This window comes from Somniosus microcephalus, chromosome 3, assembly GCF_052327205.1.
Source record: "Somniosus microcephalus isolate GS21.2 chromosome 3, FLI_Smic_1.0, whole genome shotgun sequence".
Taxonomy (NCBI): Eukaryota; Metazoa; Chordata; class Chondrichthyes; order Squaliformes; family Somniosidae; genus Somniosus; species Somniosus microcephalus.
The window spans coordinates 12,512,510-12,530,173 of record NC_140989.1 but is presented as its reverse complement, the minus strand read 5'-3'; the positions used below and the strand labels follow the sequence as shown (position 1 = coordinate 12,530,173).

Genomic DNA, 17,664 nt, shown 5'->3' with positions numbered 1-17,664 from the left:
TCCTCGCTGTGACACTGCCCTGTGACGCACTCCTCGCTGTGACTGCCGTGTGACGCACTCCTCGCTGTGACACTGCCCTGTGACACACTCCTCGCTGTGACACTGCCGTGACACACTCCTCGCTGTGACACTGCCCTGTGACACACTCCTCGCTGTGACACTGCCGTGACACACTCCTCGCTGTGACACTGCCCTGTGACACACTCCTCGCTGTGACACTGCCCTGTGACACACTCCTCGCTGTGACACTGCCCTGTGACACACTCCTCGCTGCGACCCTGCCGTGACACACTCCTCGCTGTGACACTGCCGTGACACACTCCTCGCTGTGACACACTCCTCGCTGTGACACTGCCGTGTGACACAGTCCTCGCTGTGACACTGCCCTGTGACACACTCCTCACTGTGACACTGCCCTGTGACACACTCCTCACTGTGACACTGCCCTGTGACACACTCCTCGCTGTGACCCTGCCCTGACACACTCCTCGCTGTGACACACTCCTCGCTGTGACCCTGCCCTGTGACACACTCCTCGCTGTGACACTGCCGTGACACACTCCTCGCTGTGACACTGCCCTGTGACACACTCCTCGCTGTGACACTGCCGTGACACTCTCCTCCCTGTGACACTGCACTGTGACGCACTCCTCGCTGTGTCTCTGCCTTGTGACACACACCTCGCTGTGACTCTGCCCTGTGACACACTCCTCGCTGTGACCCTGCCCTGTGACACACGACACACTCCTCACTGTGACCCTGCCCTGTGACACACTTCTCGCTGTGACACTGCCGTGACACACTCCTCGCCGTGACACTGCCGTGACACACTCCTCGCCGTGAGACTGCCCTGTGACACACTCCTCACCGTGACACTGCCCTGTGACACACTCCTCGTTGTGACACTGCCCTGTGACACACTCCTCACTGTGACCCTGCCCTGTGACGCACTCCTCGCCGTGACACTGCCCTGTGACGCACTCCTCGCTGTGACACTGCCGTGACACACTCCACACTCCAACCCTGCCCTGTGACACACTCCTCGCCGTGACACTGCCCTGTGACACACCCGCCGTGACACTGCCCTGTGACACACTCCTCGCTGTGACAATGACCTGTAACCCTGCCCTGTGACACACTCCTCGCTGTGACACTGCCCTGTGACACACTCCTCGATGTGACTCTGCCCTGTGACACACTCCTCGCTGTGACACTGCCGTGACACACTCCTCGCTGTGACACTGCCGTGACACACTCCTCGCTGTGACACTGCCGTGACACACTCCTCGCTGTGACACTGCCGTGACACACTCCTCGCTGTGACACTGCCGTGACACACTCCTCGCTGTGACACTGCCGTGTGACACACTCCTCGCTGCGACACTGCCCTGTCACACTGCCCTGTGACGCACTCCTCGCTGTGACACTGCCCTGTGACGCACTCCTCGCTGTGACACTGCCCTGTGACGCACTCCTCGCTGTGACACTGCCCTGGGACGCACTCCTCGCTGTGACACTGCCCTGTGACGCACTCCTCGCTGTGACACTGCCCTGTGACGCACTCCTCGCTGTGACACTGCCCTGTGACGCACTCCTCGCTGTGACACTGCCCTGTGACGCACTCCTCGCTGTGACACTGCCGTGACACACTCCTCGCTCTGACACTTCCCTGTGACACGCTCCTCGCTGTGACACTGTCCTGTGACACGCTCCTCGCTGTGACCCTGCTGTGACACACTCCTCACTGTGACACTGCCGTGACACACTCCTCGCTGTGACACTGCCGTGTGACGCACTCCTCGCTTTGACACTGCCCTGTGACAGTCCTCGCTGTGACACTGCCGTGACACAGTCCTCGCTGTGACACTGCCCTGTGACACACTCCTCACTGTGACACTGCCGTGACACACTCCTCACTGTGACACTGCCGTGACACACTCCTCGCTGTGACCCTGCCCTGTGACACACTCCTCGCTGTGACCCTGCCCTGTGACACACTCCTCGCTGTGACACTGCCCTGTGACACACTCCTCGCTGTGACACTGCCGTGACACACTCCTCGCTGTGACACTGCCGTGACACACTCCTCGCTGTGACACTGCCCTGTGACACACTCCTCGCTGTGACACTGCCCTGTGACAGTCCTCGCTGTGACACTGCCCTGTGACGCACTCCTCACTGTGACACTGCCCTGTGACACACTCCTCGCTGTGACACTGCCCTGTGACACTGCCGTGACACTCCTCGCTGTGACACTGCCCTGTGACACGCTCCTCGCTGTGACACTGCCGTGACACAGTCCTCGCTGTGACCCTGCCCTGTGACACTCCTCGCTGTGACACTGCCGTGACACATTCCTCGCTGTGACCCTGCCGTGACACACTCCTCGCTCTGACACTGCCGTGACACACTCCTCGCTGTGACACTGCCCTGTGACACACTCCTCGCTGTCACACTGCCCTGTGACGCACTCCTCACTGTGACACTGCCCTGTGACACACTCCTCGCTGTGACACTGCCGTGACACACTCCTCGCTGTGACACTGCCCTGTGACACGCTCCTCGCTGTGACACTGCCGTGACACACTCCTCGCTGTGACCCTGCCCTGTGACACTCCTCGCTGTGACACTGCCGTGACACATTCCTCGCTGTGACACACTCCTCGCTTTGACACTGCCCTGTGACAGTCCTCGCTGTGATACTGCCCTGTGACACACTCCTCACTGTGACACTGCCGTGACACACTCCTCACTGTGACACTGCCCTGTGACACACTCCTCGCTGTGACACTGCCCTGTGACACACTCCTCGCTGTGACACTGCCCTGTGACACTCCTCGCTGTGACACTGCCCTGTGACACACTCCTCGCTCTGACACTGCCCTGTGACACACTCCTCGCTCTGACACTGCCCTGTGACACACTCCTCGCTGTGACACTGCCCTGTGACACACTCCTCGCTGTGACTCTGCCCTGTGACACACTCCTCGCTTTGACACTGCCCTGTGACACACTCCTCGCTTTGACACTGCCGTGACACACACCTCGCTGTGACTCTGCCCTGTGACACACTCCTCGCTGTGACCCTGCCCTGTGACACACGACACACTCCTCACTGTGACCCTGCCCTGTGACACACTTCTCGCTGTGACACTGCCGTGACACACTCCTCGTCGTGACACTGCCGTGACACACTCCTCGCCGTGAGACTGCCCTGTGACACACTCCTTGCCGTGACACTGCCGTGACACACTCCTCGTTGTGACACTGCCCTGTGACACACTCCTCACTGTGACCCTGCCCTGTGACGCACTCCTCGCCGTGACACTGCCCTGTGACACACCCCTCGCCGTGACACTGCCCTGTGACACACTCCTCGCTGTGACAATGACCTGTAACCCTGCCCTGTGACACACTCCTCGCTGTGACCCTGCCCTGTGACACACTCCTCGCTGTGACACTGCCGTGACACACTCCTCGCTGTGACACTGCCCTGTGACACACTCCTCGCTGTGACACTGCCCTGTGACACACTCCTCGCTGTGACACTGCCCTGTGACAGTCCTCGCTGTGACACTGCCCTGTGACACACTCCTCGCTGTGACACTGCCCTGTGACACACTCCTCGCTGTGACACTGCCGTGACACACTCCTCGCTGTGACACTGCCGTGACACACTCCTCGCTGTGACACTGCCCTGTGACACACTCCTCGCTGTGACACTGCCCTGTGACACACTCCTCGCTGTGACACTGCCCTGTGACACACTCCTCGCTGTGACCCTGCTGTGACACACTACTCACTGTGACACTGCCGTGACACACTCCTCGCTGTGACACTGCCGTGTGACGCACTCCTCGCTTTGACACTGCCCTGTGACACAGTCCTCGCTGTGACACTGCCGTGACACAGTCCTCGCTGTGACACTGCCCTGTGACACACTCCTCACTGTGACACTGCCGTGACACACTCCTCACTGTGACACTGCCGTGACACACTCCTCGCTGTGACCCTGCCCTGTGACACACTCCTCGCTGTGACCCTGCCCTGTGACACACTCCTCGCTGTGACCCTGCCCTGTGACACACTCCTCGCTGTGACACTGCCCTGTGACACACTCCTCGCTGTGACACTGCCGTGACACACTCCTCGCTGTGACACTGCCGTGACACACTCCTCGCTGTGACACTGCCCTGTGACACATTCCTCGCTGTCACACTGCCCTATGACAGTCCTCGCTGTGACACTGCCCTGTGACACACACCTCGCTGTGACACTGCCCTGTGACGCACTCCTCGCTGTGACACTGCCCTGTGACACTGCCGTGACACACTCCTCGCTGTGACACTGCCCTGTGACACGCTCCTCGCTGTGACACTGCCGTGACACACTCCTCGCTGTGACCCTGCCCTGTGACACTCCTCGCTGTGACACTGCCGTGACACATTCCTCGCTGTGACCCTGCCGTGACACACTCCTCGCTGTGACACTGCCCTGTGACACACTCCTCACTGTGACACTGCCCTGTGACACACTCCTCGCTGTGACACACTCCTCGCTTTGACACTGCCCTGTGACAGTCCTCGCTGTGACACTGCCCTGTGACACACTCCTCACTGTGACACTGCCGTGACACACTCCTCACTGTGACACTGCCCTGTGACACTCCTCGCTGTGACACTGCCCTGTGACACACTCCTCGCTGTGACACTGCCCTGTGACACACTCCTCGCTGTGACACTGCCCTGTGACACACTCCTCGCTGTGACACTGCCCTGTGACACACTCCTCGCTCTGACACTGCCCTGTGACACACTCCTCGCTGTGACACTGCCCTGTGACACACTCCTCGCTGTGACTCTGCCCTGTGACACACTCCTCGCTGTGACACTGCCCTGTGACACACTCCTCGCTGTGACACTGCCCTGTGACACTCCTCGCTGTGACACTGCCCTGTGACACACTCCTCGCTCTGACACTGCCCTGTGACACACTCCTCGCTCTGACACTGCCCTGTGACACACTCCTCGCTGTGACACTGCCCTGTGACACACTCCTCGCTGTGACTCTGCCCTGTGACACACTCCTCGCTTTGACACTGCCCTGTGACACACTCCTCGCTTTGACACTGCCGTGACACACACCTCGCTGTGACTCTGCCCTGTGACACACTCCTCGCTGTGACCCTGCCCTGTGACACACGACACACTCCTCACTGTGACCCTGCCCTGTGACACACTTCTCGCTGTGACACTGCCGTGACACACTCCTCGTCGTGACACTGCCGTGACACACTCCTCGCCGTGAGACTGCCCTGTGACACACTCCTTGCCGTGACACTGCCGTGACACACTCCTCGTTGTGACACTGCCCTGTGACACACTCCTCACTGTGACCCTGCCCTGTGACGCACTCCTCGCCGTGACACTGCCCTGTGACACACCCCTCGCCGTGACACTGCCCTGTGACACACTCCTCGCTGTGACAATGACCTGTAACCCTGCCCTGTGACACACTCCTCGCTGTGACCCTGCCCTGTGACACACTCCTCGCTGTGACACTGCCGTGACACACTCCTCGCTGTGACACTGCCCTGTGACACACTCCTCGCTGTGACACTGCCCTGTGACACACTCCTCGCTGTGACACTGCCCTGTGACAGTCCTCGCTGTGACACTGCCCTGTGACACACTCCTCGCTGTGACACTGCCCTGTGACACACTCCTCGCTGTGACACTGCCGTGACACACTCCTCGCTGTGACACTGCCGTGACACACTCCTCGCTGTGACACTGCCCTGTGACACACTCCTCGCTGTGACACTGCCCTGTGACACACTCCTCGCTGTGACACTGCCCTGTGACACACTCCTCGCTGTGACCCTGCTGTGACACACTACTCACTGTGACACTGCCGTGACACACTCCTCGCTGTGACACTGCCGTGTGACGCACTCCTCGCTTTGACACTGCCCTGTGACACAGTCCTCGCTGTGACACTGCCGTGACACAGTCCTCGCTGTGACACTGCCCTGTGACACACTCCTCACTGTGACACTGCCGTGACACACTCCTCACTGTGACACTGCCGTGACACACTCCTCGCTGTGACCCTGCCCTGTGACACACTCCTCGCTGTGACCCTGCCCTGTGACACACTCCTCGCTGTGACCCTGCCCTGTGACACACTCCTCGCTGTGACACTGCCCTGTGACACACTCCTCGCTGTGACACTGCCGTGACACACTCCTCGCTGTGACACTGCCGTGACACACTCCTCGCTGTGACACTGCCCTGTGACACATTCCTCGCTGTCACACTGCCCTATGACAGTCCTCGCTGTGACACTGCCCTGTGACACACACCTCGCTGTGACACTGCCCTGTGACGCACTCCTCGCTGTGACACTGCCCTGTGACACTGCCGTGACACACTCCTCGCTGTGACACTGCCCTGTGACACGCTCCTCGCTGTGACACTGCCGTGACACACTCCTCGCTGTGACCCTGCCCTGTGACACTCCTCGCTGTGACACTGCCGTGACACATTCCTCGCTGTGACCCTGCCGTGACACACTCCTCGCTGTGACACTGCCCTGTGACACACTCCTCACTGTGACACTGCCCTGTGACACACTCCTCGCTGTGACACACTCCTCGCTTTGACACTGCCCTGTGACAGTCCTCGCTGTGACACTGCCCTGTGACACACTCCTCACTGTGACACTGCCGTGACACACTCCTCACTGTGACACTGCCCTGTGACACTCCTCGCTGTGACACTGCCCTGTGACACACTCCTCGCTGTGACACTGCCCTGTGACACACTCCTCGCTGTGACACTGCCCTGTGACACACTCCTCGCTGTGACACTGCCCTGTGACACACTCCTCGCTCTGACACTGCCCTGTGACACACTCCTCGCTGTGACACTGCCCTGTGACACACTCCTCGCTGTGACTCTGCCCTGTGACACACTCCTCGCTGTGACACTGCCCTGTGACACACTCCTCGCTGTGACACTGCCCTGTGACACTCCTCGCTGTGACACTGCCCTGTGACACACTCCTCGCTCTGACACTGCCCTGTGACACACTCCTCGCTCTGACACTGCCCTGTGACACACTCCTCGCTGTGACACTGCCCTGTGACACACTCCTCGCTGTGACTCTGCCCTGTGACACACTCCTCGCTTTGACACTGCCCTGTGACACACTCCTCGCTTTGACACTGCCGTGACACACACCTCGCTGTGACTCTGCCCTGTGACACACTCCTCGCTGTGACCCTGCCCTGTGACACACGACACACTCCTCACTGTGACCCTGCCCTGTGACACACTTCTCGCTGTGACACTGCCGTGACACACTCCTCGTCGTGACACTGCCGTGACACACTCCTCGCCGTGAGACTGCCCTGTGACACACTCCTTGCCGTGACACTGCCGTGACACACTCCTCGTTGTGACACTGCCCTGTGACACACTCCTCACTGTGACCCTGCCCTGTGACGCACTCCTCGCCGTGACACTGCCCTGTGACACACCCCTCGCCGTGACACTGCCCTGTGACACACTCCTCGCTGTGACAATGACCTGTAACCCTGCCCTGTGACACACTCCTCGCTGTGACCCTGCCCTGTGACACACTCCTCGCTGTGACACTGCCGTGACACACTCCTCGCTGTGACACTGCCCTGTGACACACTCCTCGCTGTGACACTGCCCTGTGACACACTCCTCGCTGTGACACTGCCCTGTGACAGTCCTCGCTGTGACACTGCCCTGTGACACACTCCTCGCTGTGACACTGCCCTGTGACACACTCCTCGCTGTGACACTGCCCTGTGACACACTCCTCGCTGTGACACTGCCGTGACACACTCCTCGCTGTGACACTGCCGTGACACACTCCTCGCTGTGACACTGCCCTGTGACACACTCCTCGCTGTGACACTGCCCTGTGACACACTCCTCGCTGTGACACTGCCCTGTGACACACTCCTCGCTGTGACCCTGCTGTGACACACTACTCACTGTGACACTGCCGTGACACACTCCTCGCTGTGACACTGCCGTGTGACGCACTCCTCGCTTTGACACTGCCCTGTGACACAGTCCTCGCTGTGACACTGCCGTGACACAGTCCTCGCTGTGACACTGCCCTGTGACACACTCCTCACTGTGACACTGCCGTGACACACTCCTCACTGTGACACTGCCGTGACACACTCCTCGCTGTGACCCTGCCCTGTGACACACTCCTCGCTGTGACCCTGCCCTGTGACACACTCCTCGCTGTGACCCTGCCCTGTGACACACTCCTCGCTGTGACACTGCCCTGTGACACACTCCTCGCTGTGACACTGCCGTGACACACTCCTCGCTGTGACACTGCCGTGACACACTCCTCGCTGTGACACTGCCCTGTGACACATTCCTCGCTGTCACACTGCCCTATGACAGTCCTCGCTGTGACACTGCCCTGTGACACACACCTCGCTGTGACACTGCCCTGTGACGCACTCCTCGCTGTGACACTGCCCTGTGACACTGCCGTGACACACTCCTCGCTGTGACACTGCCCTGTGACACGCTCCTCGCTGTGACACTGCCGTGACACACTCCTCGCTGTGACCCTGCCCTGTGACACTCCTCGCTGTGACACTGCCGTGACACATTCCTCGCTGTGACCCTGCCGTGACACACTCCTCGCTGTGACACTGCCCTGTGACACACTCCTCACTGTGACACTGCCCTGTGACACACTCCTCGCTGTGACACACTCCTCGCTTTGACACTGCCCTGTGACAGTCCTCGCTGTGACACTGCCCTGTGACACACTCCTCACTGTGACACTGCCGTGACACACTCCTCACTGTGACACTGCCCTGTGACACTCCTCGCTGTGACACTGCCCTGTGACACACTCCTCGCTGTGACACTGCCCTGTGACACACTCCTCGCTGTGACACTGCCCTGTGACACACTCCTCGCTGTGACACTGCCCTGTGACACACTCCTCGCTCTGACACTGCCCTGTGACACACTCCTCGCTGTGACACTGCCCTGTGACACACTCCTCGCTGTGACTCTGCCCTGTGACACACTCCTCGCTTTGACACTGCCCTGTGACACACTCCTCGCTTTGACACTGCCGTGACACACACCTCGCTGTGACTCTGCCCTGTGACACACTCCTCGCTGTGACCCTGCCCTGTGACACACGACACACTCCTCACTGTGACCCTGCCCTGTGACACACTTCTCGCTGTGACACTGCCGTGACACACTCCTCGCCGTGACACTGCCGTGACACACTCCTCGCCGTGAGACTGCCCTGTGACACACTCCTCGCCGTGACACTGCCGTGACACACTCCTCGTTGTGACACTGCCCTGTGACACACTCCTCACTGTGACCCTGCCCTGTGACGCACTCCTCGCCGTGACACTGCCCTGTGACACACCCCTCGCCGTGACACTGCCCTGTGACACACTCCTCGCTGTGACAATGACCTGTAACCCTGCCCTGTGACACACTCCTCGCTGTGACCCTGCCCTGTGACACACTCCTCGCTGTGACACTGCCGTGACACACTCCTCGCTGTGACACTGCCCTGTGACACACTCCTCGCTGTGACACTGCCCTGTGACACACTCCTCGCTGTGACACTGCCCTGTGACAGTCCTCGCTGTGACACTGCCGTGACGCACTCCTCGCTGTGACTGCCGTGTGACGCACTCCTCGCTGTGACACTGCCCTGTGACACACTCCTCGCTGTGACACTGCCCTGTGACACACTCCTCGCTGTGACACTGCCCTGTGACACACTCCTCGCTGTGACACTGCCCTGTGACACACTCCTCGCTGTGACACTGCCCTGTGACACACTCCTCGCTGTGACACTGCCGTGACACACTCCTCGCTGTGACACTGCCCTGTGACACACTCCTCGCTGTGACACTGCCCTGTGACACACTCCTCGCTGTGACACACTCCTCGCTGTGACACTGCCCTGTGACACACTCCTCGCTGTGACACTGCCCTGTGACACACTCCTCGCTGTGACACTGCCCTGTGACACACTCCTCGCTGTGACACTGCCCTGTGACACACTCCTCGCTGCGACCCTGCCGTGACACACTCCTCGCTGTGACACTGCCGTGACACACTCCTCACTGTGACACACTCCTCGCTGTGACACTGCCGTGTGACACAGTCCTCGCTGTGACACTGCCCTGTGACACACTCCTCACTGTGACACTGCCCTGTGACACACTCCTCGCTGTGACACTGCCCTGTGACACACTCCTCGCTGTGACCCTGCCCTGTGACACACTCCTCGCTGTGACACACTCCTCGCTGTGACCCTGCCCTGTGACACTCCTCGCTGTGACCCTCCCCTGTGACACACTCCTCGCTGTGACACTGCCCTGTGACACACTCCTCGCTGTGACACTGCCCTGTGACACACTCCTCGCTGTGACACTGCCCTGTGACACTGCACTGTGACGCACTCCTCGCTGTGACTCTGCCTTGTGACACACACCTCGCTGTGACTCTGCCCTGTGACACACTCCTCGCTGTGACCCTGCCCTGTGACACACGACACACTCCTCACTGTGACCCTGCCCTGTGACACACTTCTCGCTGTGACACTGCCGTGACACACTCCTCGCCGTGACACTGCCGTGACACACTCCTCGCCGTGAGACTGCCCTGTGACACACTCCTCGCCGTGACACTGCCCTGTGACACACTCCTCGTTGTGACACTGCCCTGTGACACACTCCTCACTGTGACCCTGCCCTGTGACGCACTCCTCGCCGTGACACTGCCCTGTGACGCACTCCTCGCTGTGACACTGCTGTGACACACTCCACACTCCAACCCTGCCCTGTGACACACTCCTCGCCGTGACACTGCCCTGTGACACACCCGCCGTGACACTGCCCTGTGACACACTCCTCGCTGTGACAATGACCTGTAACCCTGCCGTGACACACTCCTCGCTGTGACACTGCCCTGTGACACACTCCTCGCTGTGACTCTGCCCTGTGACACACTCCTCGCTGTGACACTGCCGTGACACACTCCTCGCTGTGACACTGCCGTGTGACACACTCCTCACTGTGACACTGCCCCGTGACACACTCCTCGCTGCGACACTGCCCTGTCACACTGCCCTGTGACGCACTCCTCGCTGTGACACTGCCCTGTGACGCACTCCTCGCTGTGACACTGCCCTGTGACACACTCCTCGCTGTGACACTGCCCTGTGACACACTCCTCGCTGTGACACACTCCTCGCTGTGACACTGCCCTGTGACACACTCCTCGCTGTGACACTGCCCTGTGACACAGTCCTCGCTGTGACACTGCCCTGTGACGCACTCCTCGCTGTGACACTGCCCTGTGACGCACTCCTCGCTGTGACACTGCCCTGTGACACTCCTCGTTGACACTGCCGTGACACACTCCTCGCTGTGACACTGCCCTGTGACGCACTCCTCACTGTGACACTGCCCTGTGACACACTCCTCGCTGTGACACTGCCCTGTGACACACTCCTCGCTGTGACACTGCCCTGTGACACTGCCGTGACACACTCCTCGCTGTGACACTGCCGTGACACGCTCCTCGCTGTGACACTGCCCTGTGACACACTCCTCGCTGTGACCCTGCCCTGTGACACACTCCTCGCTGTGACACTGCCCTGTGACGCACTCCTCGCTGTGACACTGCCCTGGGACGCACTCCTCGCTGTGACACTGCCCTGTGACGCACTCCTCGCTGTGACACTGCCCTGTGACGCACTCCTCGCTGTGACACTGCCCTGTGACGCACTCCTCGCTGTGACACTGCCCTGTGACGCACTCCTCGCTGTGACACTGCCGTGACACACTCCTCGCTCTGACACTTCCCTGTGACACGCTCCTCGCTGTGACACTGTCCTGTGACACGCTCCTTACTGTGACACTGCCCTGTGACGCACTCCTCGCTGTGACACTGCCCTGGGACGCACTCCTCGCTGTGACACTGCCCTGTGACGCACTCCTCGCTGTGACACTGCCCTGTGACGCACTCCTCGCTGTGACACTGCCGTGACACACTCCTCGCTCTGACACTTCCCTGTGACACGCTCCTCGCTGTGACACTGTCCTGTGACACGCTCCTCGCTGTGACCCTGCTGTGACACACTCCTCACTGTGACACTGCCGTGACACACTCCTCGCTGTGACACTGCCGTGTGACGCACTCCTCGCTTTGACACTGCCCTGTGACAGTCCTCGCTGTGACACTGCCATGACACAGTCCTCGCTGTGACACTGCCCTGTGACACACTCCTCACTGTGACACTGCCGTGACACACTCCTCGCTGTGACACTGCCGTGACACACTCCTCGCTGTGACCCTGCCCTGTGACACACTCCTCGCTGTGACCCTGCCCTGTGACACACTCCTCGCTGTGACACTGCCCTGTGACACACTCCTCGCTGTGACACTGCCGTGACACTCCTCGCTGTGACACTGCCGTGACACACTCCTCGCTGTGACACTGCCCTGTGACACACTCCTCGCTGTGACACTGCCCTGTGACAGTCCTCGCTGTGACACTGCCCTGTGACGCACTCCTCACTGTGACACTGCCCTGTGACACACTCCTCGCTGTGACACTGCCCTGTGACACTGCCGTGACACTCCTCGCTGTGACACTGCCCTGTGACACGCTCCTCGCTGTGACACTGCCGTGACACAGTCCTCGCTGTGACCCTGCCCTGTGACACTCCTCGCTGTGACACTGCCGTGACACATTCCTCGCTGTGACCCTGCCGTGACACACTCCTCGCTCTGACACTGCCGTGACACACTCCTCGCTGTGACACTGCCCTGTGACACACTCCTCGCTGTCACACTGCCCTGTGACGCACTCCTCACTGTGACACTGCCCTGTGACACACTCCTCGCTGTGACACTGCCGTGACACACTCCTCGCTGTGACACTGCCCTGTGACACGCTCCTCGCTGTGACACTGCCGTGACACACTCCTCGCTGTGACCCTGCCCTGTGACACTCCTCGCTGTGACACTGCCGTGACACATTCCTCGCTGTGACACACTCCTCGCTTTGACACTGCCCTGTGACAGTCCTCGCTGTGATACTGCCGTGACACACTCCTCACTGTGACACTGCCGTGACACACTCCTCACTGTGACACTGCCCTGTGACACACTCCTCGCTGTGACACTGCCCTGTGACACACTCCTCGCTGTGACACTGCCCTGTGACACACTCCTCGCTGTGACACTGCCCTGTGACACTCCTCGCTGTGACACTGCCCTGTGACACACTCCTCGCTCTGACACTGCCCTGTGACACACTCCTCGCTCTGACACTGCCCTGTGACACACTCCTCGCTGTGACACTGCCCTGTGACACACTCCTCGCTGTGACTCTGCCCTGTGACACACTCCTCGCTTTGACACTGCCCTGTGACACACTCCTCGCTTTGACACTGCCGTGACACACACCTCGCTGTGACTCTGCCCTGTGACACACTCCTCGCTGTGACCCTGCCCTGTGACACACGACACACTCCTCACTGTGACCCTGCCCTGTGACACACTTCTCGCTGTGACACTGCCGTGACACACTCCTCGTCGTGACACTGCCGTGACACACTCCTCGCCGTGAGACTGCCCTGTGACACACTCCTTGCCGTGACACTGCCGTGACACACTCCTCGTTGTGACACTGCCCTGTGACACACTCCTCACTGTGACCCTGCCCTGTGACGCACTCCTCGCCGTGACACTGCCCTGTGACACACCCCTCGCCGTGACACTGCCCTGTGACACACTCCTCGCTGTGACAATGACCTGTAACCCTGCCCTGTGACACACTCCTCGCTGTGACCCTGCCCTGTGACACACTCCTCGCTGTGACACTGCCGTGACACACTCCTCGCTGTGACACTGCCCTGTGACACACTCCTCGCTGTGACACTGCCCTGTGACACACTCCTCGCTGTGACACTGCCCTGTGACAGTCCTCGCTGTGACACTGCCCTGTGACACACTCCTCGCTGTGACACTGCCGTGACACACTCCTCGCTGTGACACTGCCGTGACACACTCCTCGCTGTGACACTGCCCTGTGACACACTCCTCGCTGTGACACTGCCCTGTGACACACTCCTCGCTGTGACACTGCCCTGTGACACACTCCTCGCTGTGACCCTGCTGTGACACACTCCTCACTGTGACACTGCCGTGACACACTCCTCGCTGTGACACTGCCGTGTGACGCACTCCTCGCTTTGACACTGCCCTGTGACACAGTCCTCGCTGTGACACTGCCGTGACACAGTCCTCGCTGTGACACTGCCCTGTGACACACTCCTCACTGTGACACTGCCGTGACACACTCCTCACTGTGACACTGCCGTGACACACTCCTCGCTGTGACCCTGCCCTGTGACACACTCCTCGCTGTGACCCTGCCCTGTGACACACTCCTCGCTGTGACACTGCCCTGTGACACACTCCTCGCTGTGACACTGCCCTGTGACACACTCCTCGCTGTGACACTGCCGTGACACACTCCTCGCTGTGACACTGCCGTGACACACTCCTCGCTGTGACACTGCCCTGTGACACACTCCTCGCTGTCACACTGCCCTGTGACACTGCCGTGACACACTCCTCGCTGTGACACTGCCCTGTGACACGCTCCTCGCTGTGACACTGCCGTGACACACTCCTCGCTGTGACCCTGCCCTGTGACACTCCTCGCTGTGACACTGCCGTGACACATTCCTCGCTGTGACCCTGCCGTGACACACTCCTCGCTGTGACACTGCCCTGTGACACACTCCTCACTGTGACACTGCCCTGTGACACACTCCTCGCTGTGACACACTCCTCGCTTTGACACTGCCCTGTGACAGTCCTCGCTGTGACACTGCCCTGTGACACACTCCTCACTGTGACACTGCCGTGACACACTCCTCACTGTGACACTGCCCTGTGACACACTCCTCGCTGTGACACTGCCCTGTGACACACTCCTCGCTGTGACACTGCCCTGTGACACACTCCTCGCTGTGACACTGCCCTGTGACACACTCCTCGCTCTGACACTGCCCTGTGACACACTCCTCGCTGTGACACTGCCCTGTGACACACTCCTCGCTGTGACTCTGCCCTGTGACACACTCCTCGCTTTGACACTGCCCTGTGACACACTCCTCGCTTTGACACTGCCGTGACACACACCTCGCTGTGACTCTGCCCTGTGACACACTCCTCGCTGTGACCCTGCCCTGTGACACACGACACACTCCTCACTGTGACCCTGCCCTGTGACACACTTCTCGCTGTGACACTGCCGTGACACACTCCTCGCCGTGACACTGCCGTGACACACTCCTCGCCGTGAGACTGCCCTGTGACACACTCCTCGCCGTGACACTGCCGTGACACACTCCTCGTTGTGACACTGCCCTGTGACACACTCCTCACTGTGACCCTGCCCTGTGACGCACTCCTCGCCGTGACACTGCCCTGTGACACACCCCTCGCCGTGACACTGCCCTGTGACACACTCCTCGCTGTGACAATGACCTGTAACCCTGCCCTGTGACACACTCCTCGCTGTGACCCTGCCCTGTGACACACTCCTCGCTGTGACACTGCCGTGACACACTCCTCGCTGTGACACTGCCCTGTGACACACTCCTCGCTGTGACACTGCCCTGTGACACACTCCTCGCTGTGACACTGCCCTGTGACAGTCCTCGCTGTGACACTGCCGTGACGCACTCCTCGCTGTGACTGCCGTGTGACGCACTCCTCGCTGTGACACTGCCCTGTGACACACTCCTCGCTGTGACACTGCCCTGTGACACACTCCTCGCTGTGACACTGCCCTGTGACACACTCCTCGCTGTGACACTGCCCTGTGACACACTCCTCGCTGTGACACTGCCCTGTGACACACTCCTCGCTGTGACACTGCCGTGACACACTCCTCGCTGTGACACTGCCCTGTGACACACTCCTCGCTGTGACACTGCCCTGTGACACACTCCTCGCTGTGACACACTCCTCGCTGTGACACTGCCCTGTGACACACTCCTCGCTGTGACACTGCCCTGTGACACACTCCTCGCTGTGACACTGCCCTGTGACACACTCCTCGCTGTGACACTGCCCTGTGACACACTCCTCGCTGCGACCCTGCCGTGACACACTCCTCGCTGTGACACTGCCGTGACACACTCCTCACTGTGACACACTCCTCGCTGTGACACTGCCGTGTGACACAGTCCTCGCTGTGACACTGCCCTGTGACACACTCCTCACTGTGACACTGCCCTGTGACACACTCCTCGCTGTGACACTGCCCTGTGACACACTCCTCGCTGTGACCCTGCCCTGTGACACACTCCTCGCTGTGACACACTCCTCGCTGTGACCCTGCCCTGTGACACTCCTCGCTGTGACCCTCCCCTGTGACACACTCCTCGCTGTGACACTGCCCTGTGACACACTCCTCGCTGTGACACTGCCCTGTGACACACTCCTCGCTGTGACACTGCCCTGTGACACTGCACTGTGACGCACTCCTCGCTGTGACTCTGCCTTGTGACACACACCTCGCTGTGACTCTGCCCTGTGACACACTCCTCGCTGTGACCCTGCCCTGTGACACACGACACACTCCTCACTGTGACCCTGCCGTGACACACTTCTCGCTGTGACACTGCCGTGACACACTCCTCGCCGTGACACTGCCGTGACACACTCCTCGCCGTGAGACTGCCCTGTGACACACTCCTCGCCGTGACACTGCCCTGTGACACACTCCTCGTTGTGACACTGCCCTGTGACACACTCCTCACTGTGACCCTGCCCTGTGACGCACTCCTCGCCGTGACACTGCCCTGTGACGCACTCCTCGCTGTGACACTGCTGTGACACACTCCACACTCCAACCCTGCCCTGTGACACACTCCTCGCCGTGACACTGCCCTGTGACACACCCGCCGTGACACTGCCCTGTGACACACTCCTCGCTGTGACAATGACCTGTAACCCTGCCCTGTGACACACTCCTCGCTGTGACACTGCCCTGTGACACACTCCTCGCTGTGACTCTGCCCTGTGACACACTCCTCGCTGTGACACTGCCGTGACACACTCCTCGCTGTGACACTGCCGTGTGACACACTCCTCACTGTGACACTGCCCCGTGACACACTCCTCGCTGCGACACTGCCCTGTCACACTGCCCTGTGACGCACTCCTCGCTGTGACACTGCCCTGTGACGCACTCCTCGCTGTGACACTGCCCTGTGACACACTCCTCGCTGTGACACTGCCCTGTGACACACTCCTCGCTGTGACACACTCCTCGCTGTGACACTGCCCTGTGACACACTCCTCGCTGTGACACTGCCCTGTGACACAGTCCTCGCTGTGACACTGCCCTGTGACGCACTCCTCGCTGTGACACTGCCCTGTGACGCACTCCTCGCTGTGACACTGCCCTGTGACACTCCTCGTTGACACTGCCGTGACACACTCCTCGCTGTGACACTGCCCTGTGACGCACTCCTCACTGTGACACTGCCCTGTGACACACTCCTCGCTGTGACAC

At 60.5% G+C, this 17,664-nt stretch overlaps 1 protein-coding gene across 1 annotated transcript in view; it reads right to left on the bottom strand.

Moving 5' to 3' along the window:
- The window catches only part of ltv1 (LTV1 ribosome biogenesis factor), a 77,427-nt gene that overhangs the window by 33,489 nt on the left and 26,274 nt on the right, over positions 1-17,664 (bottom strand). The gene's annotated exons all lie outside the window — the stretch shown is intronic.